Source organism: Podarcis tiliguerta (assembly GCF_965153285.1).
Source record: "Podarcis tiliguerta genome assembly, chromosome: 12".
NCBI classification, from domain to species: Eukaryota; Metazoa; Chordata; class Lepidosauria; order Squamata; family Lacertidae; genus Podarcis; species Podarcis tiliguerta.
The window spans coordinates 51,302,455-51,314,165 of record NC_139545.1 but is presented as its reverse complement, the minus strand read 5'-3'; the positions used below and the strand labels follow the sequence as shown (position 1 = coordinate 51,314,165).

Here is an 11,711-nt window from a genome sequence, read left to right as displayed (position 1 = left end):
GATAATCAGCGCATAAGAGTGGGGAGTGGTTTTGAAACAAGTGCTATACTGTATATAAAGAGTGAGGGGTGTGAGTTGAGCGCCACACCCCTTATTTCCATCATCCCTGTGTTGTCAGGATGACACCCACAGATTATCCACAAAACTGTTGTTGGCTGGGCTGGGCTATTACATGCCAAGGTTCACGAGCATGTCTGAAATTGACCTGCAGTCTTTGTTTTAAATCCAGATCCGTGCAGGAGTTGGGAAAAGAATTCTGCACATGGGCAGGAGAAACGCTCTTTTTTATTACTCCCCAGTCACAGGGCTGGACTCCAGCCTTCAGGACAGGTTCGGAGGCTCCTACTCAAAAGGAATTTCCAGCTGCAAAAGCAACACCTGCAGCAGCAATGCCAAACTCTGCAGGAAACCACTGTTTAACACAGCTAAAGTGGTATATAAAAAAAATAATATATGAACTCCTCGGAAGCACGTCAGCCTGGTTTTGCAGGAAACGATGCAGCCCCAAAGTCTCTCTCGCATACTGCTGTGTATGCAGATTAACTAAAGTTACTTCCCGCAACGCCCAAAAGAGAAACCTTAAGTAAATATAACAGACAATAACATACACACACATATATAAATGCAGATTTAAAATGTAAAAAGGGGGGGCTGGTCCAAGCCAGAACTTTCCCCCAACTTTAGAACACTTGTTGTGATCACTCTGTGCTAAGCAAAAGACACTCTGTATATGCACATGGGCACCCACTAAAAAAATATATTTCATCAGAATTTTCAGAATTGAACCTTGAACATCTGGATAGGGACTAAGAGGTTCCAGAGCAAACAAAGTTACTCATATTTTAAAATCCTGCTTTCATAGGATGAAAAAATCATGGATGCAACCTTTATAAGGTTTTAGACAGGACTTTGGAAGCTTGTGCCACCGATCGCTATAGTTTTGCAGCTCTCGGACTCGATCTCAGCCACCATCACTGACTTAGCATTTCATAACCCAGAAGGTCACTGGATTATGGTGAATCGGGGGAGGGCTGGGTGGATGATCGCGGAATATCTGGCAAGCTTTTTTCGGAGCGGCGCGCGTTAAGAAGACGACGCTTGTCTTAGGAGCCAACAACACGAAACAGGAAACGCGAGACGCGGAGAGGAGAGGAGAAAAAAAGTTTTCAGAAGGTGGAGTCCCAACAAACTTCGCTCGATCCCGCAGCACTAAAAATAAAATAAAATAAAGTCGTCCCCCCCCCAAAAAAAAACCACACACACACAACCTAAACCAACCACCCCTCCATCAAAGCACATTGTGACATGGGTGACAGAGGAAGGATATTAAGGCTCTACCCCTCCATGAAAAGCTGCAATAAATAAAATAAACCTTGCCTTTTTTCGTTTCTGCAAGAAGTCGAGGGAAGTTCTTATGAGGTCGTCCTCGCTTCCGTGGGCTCCATATCCGATGCCTTTTTTCCCGATGCCAAACTTGGAGAGGAGGCGGAGGAAAATTGGCTGAGATGGGGGGGGCCCACTCCGCACACCAGGATGGGGAGGGAGGGGGCGCCGGATCGGGACCTCTTTCGCCTCCAAGCCCCCTCAGAGGTCCACGGCAGCTGAACACCCCACCCCAGGAAAAGAAGGAAATCCAGAATTTGAGTGCTTTCCCCAGCTGCAAACTCCTGATGCAATCCGTCCGTGCGCACCTCTTCGCGGAAAGGGGAGGAAAAACTCCGCCGCAACAAGTTTCCTGCTTGCACGCAAAGAAAAGAAAACGAATCACGGAGGAGAAGGTGGAGGGGTTCAATAGGCCCCCCTGGATCAAGCCCGGGTGGGTGCAAAAACAAAACCAAACAGAAAAGATGCGAGGATTGAATAGCCAAGCGCCTGGAAACTTTTCGCTCTCTCGGGTTCGTCCTGCACAGCTGCAGAGCACAGCTCTCGGCAAAGGGCTCGGGGACAAAAGCTACAGGAAGAGATGACGGCAAAGGCGCTCGCAGCCAATAGGAGCCCGGGAAGGCTTCTGCGGGGTCGGCGCTTTTCGGATCCGGGCGCTGGACCCTTTCCCACCTCTTCTTCTTTCTTTTTGCAAGCTCTCCGGAGGGAGATCTCGTTGCTCAGGTGGTTCCCGCTCAGGGCTAGAGCCAGTCCTGGGAGCGCGCGATTCTCTTTGTGGGCCCCCCTCTAAAAGCTGTAGATCTGTGATAATTGAAAGATTAATATAAAAACCTGTTGAAGGGAAGGAGGCAAGTCCGTGCTTGAAAGCTTTGGAAAACAAGTGTATATAGGATTGTTGAACATTAGTGTATTTGTTTTGTTTTGTTTTGTTTGTGTTAATAAAAACAAAACAAAAAAACCTGTAGATATTTTTATTATTTCAATCATCATAACAATTTTATTATTTAATACTACAACATCTGCCTGGGTTTCTGCAGCTTCTGGGCGGCTTATAACAAAATACAGAGGGAAAAGGGGGGAAATAAAATATAAATCAATAAACATAATTGTCATCAAACATTAAAAGCTTCCCTAAACAGGGCTGCCTTCAAATTATTATTATTATTATTATTATTATTATTATTATTATTATTATTATTATTATTTCTACCCCTCCCATCTGGCTGGGTCTCCCCAGCCACTCTGGGCAGCTTCCAACAAAAGATTAAAAATACATTAAAACATCAGAACATCAGTCATTAAAAACTTCCCTGAGCAGGACTGCCTTCAGATGTCTTCTAAAAGTCAGATAGTTGTTTATTTCCTTGACATCTGATGGGAGGGTGTTCCACAGGGTGGGAGCCACCACCGAGAAGGCCCTCTGTCTGGTTCCCTGTAACCTCACTTCTCACAAAGAGGGAACCGTCAGATGGCCCTCGGAGCTGGACCTCAGTGTCCGGGCAGAACGATGGGGGTGGAGACACTACTTCAGGTATATAGGGCCAAGATGCCATTTAGGGCTTTAAAGGTCAGCACCAATACTTTGAATTGTGCTCAGAAATGTACCGGGAGCCAATGTAGATATCGTAGAATCATATATTGGTAGAGTTGGAAGGGACCACAAGGGTCATTTAGGGACCTTTTTGTGCAACGTATGCTTTAAACAACAACGATCATAGCTAATAAATCCAAATCTTATTTATTTATTTGCATTTGTGTCTCGCCTTTTACCTCCAAGGACCTCAAGGCGGCAGCACACACTGTTCTCCCACTCCCCATTTTGTCCTCCACAACAACCCTGTGAGGTAGGGTTAGGCTGAGAACAAGTGAGGGTTATCCTAGGTCACTCAATGAGCTTCATTCCGGCCTAGTGATGTTTGGGAATTCTGGTCTCCTAGCTCAACACTTCTCCACACCGGCTCTCTTAAATGCTGTGGATGTAGGTGAGTTAATCAGGATTGAAATATAATAATAATAATATAATGATAATTTATTATTTATACCCTGCCCATCTGGCTGGGTTTCCCCAGCCACTCTGGGCGGCTTCCAAAAGAATATTAAAATACTGTGATACATCAAACATTAAAAGCTTCCCTAAACAGGGCTGCCTTCAGATGTCTTCTAAAAGTCTGGTAGTTGTTGTTCTCTTCTGACATCTGGTGGGAGGGCGTTCCACAGGGTGGGTGCCACTACCGAGAAGGCCCTCTGCCTGGTTCCCTGGAACTTGGCTTCTCGCAGTGAGGGAACCGCCAGAAGGCCCTCGAAGCTGGACCTCAGTGTCCGGGCAGAACGATGGAGGTGGAGACGCTCCTTCAGGCATACTGGACCGAGGCCGTTTAGGGCTTTCAAGGTCAGCACCAACACTTTGAATTGTGCTCGGAAACGTACTGGGAGCCAATGTAGGTCTTTCAAGACCGGTGTTATATGGTCTCGGCGGCCGCTCCCAGTCACCGGTCTGGCTGCTGCATTCTGGATTAGTTGTAGTTTCCGGGTCACCTTCAAAGGTAGCCCCACGGAGTTAGATGGCTTTCACTAAGAGACAGTGAAAGAGGCTTAGACAAATTCATGGGGTTTAAAGGCTATCGCTAGCCGCTAACCGTGATGGCTGGACTGTTTCTTCAAGGTGGGAGGAGGTAATTATTCTGAATTCCATTTGCTGGAAGCCACAAGTGAGAGTTCTGCTGCACTCAGGCGCTGCTTGCAGACTTTGCACAGGTATCTGGTTGGCTGCTGTGAAAAGAGGATCCAGCAGGGCTTTTCTTATACCTGAAGGAGAGTCTCCACCCCCATCGTTCTGCCCGGACACTGAGGTCCAGCGTGAGGGCCTTCTGAAAGACACACACTGTCTGTGGATGATGGGATTTGTAGTCCGGAACATCTGAAACATCTGGTGATTCCCTCGCTGCAAGAAGCCAAGTTACAGGGAACCAGGCAGAGGGCCTTCTCGGTAGTGGCACCCACCCTGTGGAACACCCTTCCACCAGATGTCAAAGAGAAGAACAACTACCAGACTTTCAGAAGACATCTGAAGGCAACCCTCTTTAGGGAAGCTTTTAATGTTTAACGGACCACTGTATTTTAATACTTTGTTGGAAGCCGCCCAGGGAGACCCAGCCAACTGGGCGGGGTATAAATAAATTATTATTATTATTATTATTATTATTATTATTATTATTATTATTATTATTATTTTATTCTCTGCATGGCTACTCAAAAGTAGGAGACTTTTGGAACGCCCAAGCTTAAGAGCATCTGATCATGTGAAACAAAACCTCTTGTTTGTCTTCTCAACAAAAGCAGACACTTGGTGAAATTGGTAAAAAAACCATTGTTTTAAGATTTGTAACCTTTAATAAATTTACAAAAGTATGGACATTCACGCAGAACATTCACAGGGGAAATCAGAGCTCTGTTATAACATTACACTACGTACAGAGTCGGAACCAGTGGCATAGCGTGGGTTGTCAGCACCCGGGGCAAGGCAAGTAATTTGCGTCCCCTAACCCGGGGCAAGGCAAGTAATTTGCGCCCCCCCCCCGCGCTGCATTGTCCCTCCCCCAGATAGTCCCTCGCTCTCTCTCCGCACCACACGCCTGGCACCCTCCCCTCCACAGTGGGCGGCGACCCAGCGGCTCGGATCGGATTCGCACAGCCAGCACTGCAGTGAGAGAGAGTGAGTGAGCCAGGTAGGGGCAGAGAGCTGCGAGTGCGAGCGCCCCCCCAGATGTTGCGCCCGGTGCCGCCGGCCCCCCCTGCACCCCCCATGCTACGCCACTGGTCGGAACAGTTTCTTTTGAGCTCTTCCAAATTATTCCTTTGATCGCAGCTTTTTGCAACCTGGAAGTAAGCATTATCGCTTAATTTTGCGGCTCACACGACTGTTACAGGCACAGGGCGGGGGGAGGGAACAGAACAGGCTGCTGTAGCTTTTGGTGAGCTGGCCATTCCAGATACAGGATCCTGTGCCTTTAATGAAGAGGCTTTTCTTTTCTGCAGGAAGTGTTCTGTCCCAGCCCAGCAAGGTTCCTGCCCCTGTCAGCTACATCTGGCCAAATATTGCACAGCCGCGGTGGTGGGACTTGGGACTTATTCTTTCATACTGAGATTTCGCTGCTTGAAAATTCAGACGAGGGTCCAGGAAGATCCTTGCTCCCAGAGGCCCCTCCCCTCCCGGTGCCTCTGGCCTTAGAGGAAGCACAACTCGCGTTTCCTGCAGCTCCTTCAGAATGGCTTTTCCGGTATTGTTTGGGGTCTGCGTTTAGTGGTGCGAATGCCACGTATATGGAGGCAACTGGTGGTTGGCCGCAATACACTCTGCCTTGCTCCACCTGGTCTTTTGGGAAGTAGCAACAATGCTGTAAACACACAGCTGGGTTGCAAGAAGCTTTTGGTCCCCTCCTGCCTCTGCGGGGGGGGGGGGGCGGCGGATGGCAGCATTGGGCCATATTACTGGGGCTTAGCAAAATCTATTATTATTAACATGGACCACTTATGGAGAACAAGAAGTACAGCGGTACCTCTGGTTGCGAACGGGATCCAGAGGCCCGTTCACAACCTGAAAAGAACGCAATCCATGTCTGCGCGCGCATAATATCATCTCCCACACTGTTTTCAGAGGGGACCTGAATATTGCAAAATGGAGTATTCAGATATGACAAACAGCGTGTTGCCTTCTTTTTTAAAAAAACACTGGGTTTTCTTCCAAAAGGGTACATCTTGACTGAATGAGGGGCTGGCTTTTGGATGCCAGTGGTGTGCATATAACGTAAAAAGAAGAAGAAGAAGAAAACCCCTTAAAGGCATGAGCAGCACTGGTTGTAAGCCCCTTTGCGTTGCCTGGGGCAAGATAAAAGAACTAATTCAATTAAGAAATGGATAATCCCACAATAAACACCTGGCTGGATAATAATAATAAAAATAATAAAAATAAATACCTGGCACCCTTTGTCTCCCTGCTCCACTCCCTGAAAAAGGAAAATAATAATATTGAATCATGTCATTCTCTTCTCCTAGCACAGAAGGAGGTGCGGGACACTTGGCCCCTGAAGCTGAATGTGGCCCTCCAGGCCCTTCTATCTGGCCCCTGGGAACTCTCTTTGGCCATGCTCCCTCAGCAGCCCTGCTTGGTGGCCCCTGCAGAGCTTTTGTCTGCTTCAATCACGTCCTGGAACTGTGATGAAGCCTCTTGCTTGCCTGGTTGGAGAGATTCTGGGGCAGGTTGAAGGAACGGCTGAATTTTGCATCGGTGGGATGTAGTCTTGTCCGTTGCTCTGCCTGAATTTGGCCACGCACGCAGCCCGGGAGGAAATCCCGTCCTGGGCTGAAGAAAGTTGCCCGGCCCGGCCCTACTGTAAGAAACGTACAGTGCAATTTTAAAGGACAAGGGTGTCGCTGTGGGTTTAACCACAGAGCCTAGGACTTGCCGAACAGAAGGTTGGCGGTTCGAATCCCTGCAACAGGGTGAGCTCCCGTTGCTCGGTCCCTGCTCCTGCCAACCTAGCAGTTCAAAAGCACATCAAAGTGCAAGTAGATAAATAGGTACCGCTCCGGCGGGAAGGTAAACGGCGTTTCCATGCGTTGCTCTGGTTTGCCAGAAGTGGCTTAGTTATGCTGGCCACATGACCCGGAAGCTGTACGCTGGCTCCCTTGGCCAATAAAGCGAGATGAGCGCCGCAACCCCAGAGTTGGCCGCGACTGGACCTTACAGTCAGAGGTCCCTTTCTTTACCTCTCTCTCTCTCCACACACACACACACACACAAATATCTGGTTTGAAAAGAGCACAAACATCTCCGCTGCATCTTCTCCTTTGACATTGTCCTGGAAAATACGATTCCGCCAAATCACAACGGCGGCAAAGTCCTCAGTTTCCGCATTGTCTCCTGCGCGCTGGTACTGCCCTTGCTCCTGGCTAGCTCCTCTTTCTGAGAAGATAGAGCTAAGCTTTCAAAGACAAACGGCAGATCCAGTCTGCAGACGAAAGGAATGCCAGGGAACCCTTCCTTCTCAAGGGAGAGAGACATGCCCCAGACACAGGGTAAGGAGGCCTTTGAACTTGTTTTAAAGGCCCCCAGTCTGTATACTTTAGTTTTGTGGGGTTTTGCAGCAGCTGGGGAGGTATAAACTTGCATTCGAAGTCCGGCGGTGGGCATTGTGTTCTGGGACACAAAGCTGACACACTGGTTTAGGCAAAAGCCAGAACTGATCAGAGCAGTAAGTACCGTATTTTTCGCTCCGTAAAACGCACGTTTTTCTTCCTGAAAAGTAAGGGGAAATCTCTGCGCGTTTTATGGAGCGAATGCGTGGTCCCTGGAACCAAATTGCCCAGGGGCGAAAAGCAGATCATGCTCTTTTTTTTTTTTTTTTGAAAGAGGGAAGTGGGTGTTGAAAGGAAGCAGCTGATCGGCAAGTGATTGGGGAGGGAGATAAGGGACGCTAGAGATAAAGGAGGCTGCCTGGGAGGGGGGAGGTAAAAGCCCATGGATCCTCAGGATTTTTGATCACATGGCATGATCATGGCTACAGCCCGCACCACAAAAATCATACATCCACTGTTTTGTTCAGAATATTTTTTTTTCTTGTTTTCCTCCTCTAAAAACTAGGTGTGTCTTATGGTCAGGTGCGTCTTATGGAGCAAAAAATAGGGCCAACAGCTTCTGTGTTTAAGACCTTCTGCAAGTTCCTGCTCACTCAAAGCATTTTAGTGGTGGGCTTTCCCCGTCCCTGGAAGTTTTCGAACAGAGGTTGGACGGCCACCAGTCAGGGATGAAAAGGATATCCATCTATGCTCAGCCTCCACATTTGTAAACAAACTCCCACTCTGGAAGAATGGCAGATGAAGGTGATGGACTATATGGAATTGGCGGAAATGACCGGCAGAATCAGAGACCAGGGAGAAAAGTTGGTGGAAGAAGATTGGAAGAAATTTAAAGACTATCTACAGAAATATTGCAAAATCAATGAATGTTAGAATGATGTTGGATTGAGGTTAAGGGGTTTTTAGCAATAATGTTATGAAAGAATATGCAAAAATGGAATGTTAACAGGTGGGAAGTTAAAGCTATAATATATTAAGATCAAGATTAAGATAAAGGTAAAGAGGGAAAGGATTTGCTGAATAAATAAATTGAATTGGAATACAAAGAGGGGAGGTGTGGGGAGGTCCGAGAAACAAGCAAATGCAAGATATGTCATGAAAGACTGGACTGTTTTTAATTGCTTTTTATTTTTGTGTTTTTCTTTTTTCTTTTTTCTTTTTGTGAAAATCTTAATAAAATATTATTATAAAAAAACAACAACTGAAGTATTACCAGTGGCTTATAACCCTTCAACACCCTCTTTCCAAAGGAAACCATGCACGGCTAAGCGTTGAACCTCTGGACCTCCTCGTCCCTTGAAAAATTGGAGTGAGCTCTAATAGCGCCATTATTTGTAATATTTTTTTAAACATAGTTGCAGGCCCTCCAAATGTCCCTATTTTCCAGGGACAGTCCTGGATTTACAGAAGCCGTCCCAGTTTCTGATTTGAGCCTGGAACGTCCCTATTTTCGTTGGAGAAATGTTGGAGGATATGGAGTTATGCGACCCCTGAGCTGAGGAGATAAGTAGTAACTATACATATACACACACGGGAGGCGCTGTGGTTTAAAGCCTCAGCGCCTAGGACTTGCCGATCGAAAGGTCGGTGGTTCGAATCCCCACGGCGGGGTGCGCTCCCGTTGCTCGGTCCCAGCGCCTGCCAACCTAGCAGTTCAAAAGCACTCCCGGGTGCAAGTAGATAAATAGGGACTGCTTACTAGCGGGAAGGTAAATGGCGTTTCCGTGTGCTGCGCTGGCTCGCCAGATGCAGCTTGTCACGCTGGCCATGTGACCCGGAAGTGTCTCCGGACAGCGCTGGCCCCCGGCCTCTTGAGTGAGATGGGCGCACAACCCTAGAGTCTGTCAAGACTGGCCCGTACGGGCAGGGGTACCTTTACCTTTACCTTATACATATACAACCTTTAGAAGACTTCCAAAGGCCGTCTCATATAGGGAAGTTTGTTAAATGTTTTATTATGTTTTTATAGATGTTGGAAACAGCCCAGGGTGGGCGGGGACAACCCAGTCATATGGGCAGGGTATAAATGTTAAAATGATGATGATGATGATGATGGAATAAAGGTAAAAGTAAAGGGACCCCTGACCATTAGGTCCAGTTGTGGCTGACTCTGGGGTTGCAGCGCTCATCTCGCTTTATTGGCCGAGGGAGCCGGCGTACAGCTTCCGGGTCATGTGGCCAGCATGACTAAGCTGCTTCTGGCGAACCAGAGCAGCGCATGGAAATGCTGTTTACCTTCCCTCCGGAGTGGTACCTATTTATCTACTTGTCTACTTTGACATGCTTTCAAAATGCTAGGTTGGCAGGAGCAAGGACTGAGCAACGGGAGCTCACCCCGTCGCGGGGATTCGAACCACCGACCTTCTGATTGGCAAGTCCTAGGTTCTGTGGTTTAACCCACAGCGCCACCCGCGTCCCATTATGATGAAATAGGCCATCCCTATTTTCCTCAGATAAATGTTGGAGGGTATATAGTTACTAGGTAAATTTCATGGATAACTACGGTATATTTAATCTCACAGAGGTTCAGTGGTGGGTGGCTTTCCCTTGGCTGTTTTTCCAACTGCCCTCCCCCCCAAAAAAACTCTCCTCTTTCTCCTTGTAAAAAATAAATAAATTGTTGGATAGAGGAACCAACTCTTTGCCCCCTTAATTAAATCCAGTGTTCTCTAAGTACTGTCGCCTGCTGACCACTTCTGCCTCTTGTTTCCAAACCAGAGTGGGTCTTATTTTACCTCCCAGCGAGGAAGTGAGAACATATGGCTTCTGAGATAAGAGATTTATGTGTGCTGTCTGTGGAGCAGAGCGGCCACTTTCCACACAAATCCATTTATAAACTAAATTGTGCGTAAGCGGCCCATCGGCCTGTGATTGTTTTCTGTGGTTTTTCCGTACCGTGAATCGGTCCCCCCCCCCCACAGCACACATACCCCCCCCCCGTTCACCATCCTATTTACAAAGGGAAAACCTCCAAATTTCCTGCGGGGAGATCATTTTGAAGCAAATGGGGATTTGTTGCAAATGAGGGGGACGTCAAGTGCTTGGGTTAGTTAAAAAGAGCTCTTGTTTGGTTTAAATAATGAGTTTAGGATTGGCTCAGTGTTGCTTTTATACAGCAGGGGAGAGTCAAAGGTGTAAGCAGCAATTTGTAGGACGCACAAAAGGGGGGGGCTACAAATTTTGGGCTTTATATAGATGCAAATCCTGGTCCTTTAATAAGGGTCTCTGTGGGGGGCAACTGAATGACAGCAGTGATTCCGGTTGTAATATGCTTGTGCTAACTCATTTCCCGACACCCCCTAAACAGTCTTTAACATTGCACTTTAGTGAGCTATGTCCCATGTGTCCAGATTCTGCATGCAGATAATTCTGGATTCCGCAATGTCAATATCTTGAGCAAATCTACACGTCTCCTGTTAAGCGCAGCTCGTGAATGCTACTTCTGCTGGCAGTGGGAAGAGGTGAGTTAACACAAGGTTTTTAAAATCTGCCTTCTGAGTACAGTGGTACCTCGGGTTAAGTACTTAATTCGTTCCGGAGGTCCGTACTTAACCTGAAACTGTTCTTAACCTGAAGCACCACTTTAGTTAATGGGGCCTCCTGCTGCTGCCGCGCCGCTGGAGCACGATTTTTGTTCTCATCCTGAAGCAAAGTTCTTAACCTGAAGCACTATTTCTGGGTTAGTGGAGTCTGTAACCTGAAGCGTATGTAACCTGAAGCGTATGTAACCCGAGGTACCACTGTACTGCTCCTGTCTCGCTTCTTAGATCTCACCAGGCCATGGGTAGGCAAACTAAGGCCTGGGGGCCAGATGTGGCCCAATCGCCTTCTAAATCCAGCCTGTGGACGGTCCAGGAATTAGTGTGTTTTTACATGAGTAGAATGTGTGCTTTTATTTTAAATGCATCTCTGGGTTCTTTGTGGGGCCTGCCTGGTGTTTTTACATGAACAGAATGTGTGCTTTTATTTTAAATGCATCTCTGGGTTCTTTGTGGGGCATAGGAATTTGTTCATTTTTTCTCTCTTCAAAATATAGTCTGGCCCCCCACAAGGTCTGAGGGACAGTGGACTGGCCCGCTGCTGAAAAAGTTTGCTGACCCCTGCACTAGGCACTGCACATATTTTCAGTCAAACCTCTCCACAGGCCCAAGAGCTGGAAAGGAACTTTGTTTTTGTATGTGTTTTATGCTAAG

The 11,711-nt window shown here is 47.3% G+C and overlaps 1 protein-coding gene across 3 annotated transcripts in view; it reads right to left on the bottom strand.

The window, feature by feature from the left end:
• The window catches only part of LOC310660908 (mitogen-activated protein kinase kinase kinase 3-like), a 111,064-nt gene extending 109,104 nt beyond the window's left edge, over nucleotides 1-1,960 (bottom strand). The window contains exon 1 of one of the 3 annotated variants that reach the window (XR_014503667.1): nucleotides 1,378-1,960. The gene's annotated coding sequence lies outside the window, so the exon portion shown is untranslated. Of the gene's footprint in view, nucleotides 1-1,372 lie in introns of all 3 variants that reach the window. The other 2 variants (XM_083406433.1, XM_083406434.1) reach the window with 2 other exon arrangements.
• Nucleotides 1,961-11,711: the final 9,751 nt, after the last annotated feature.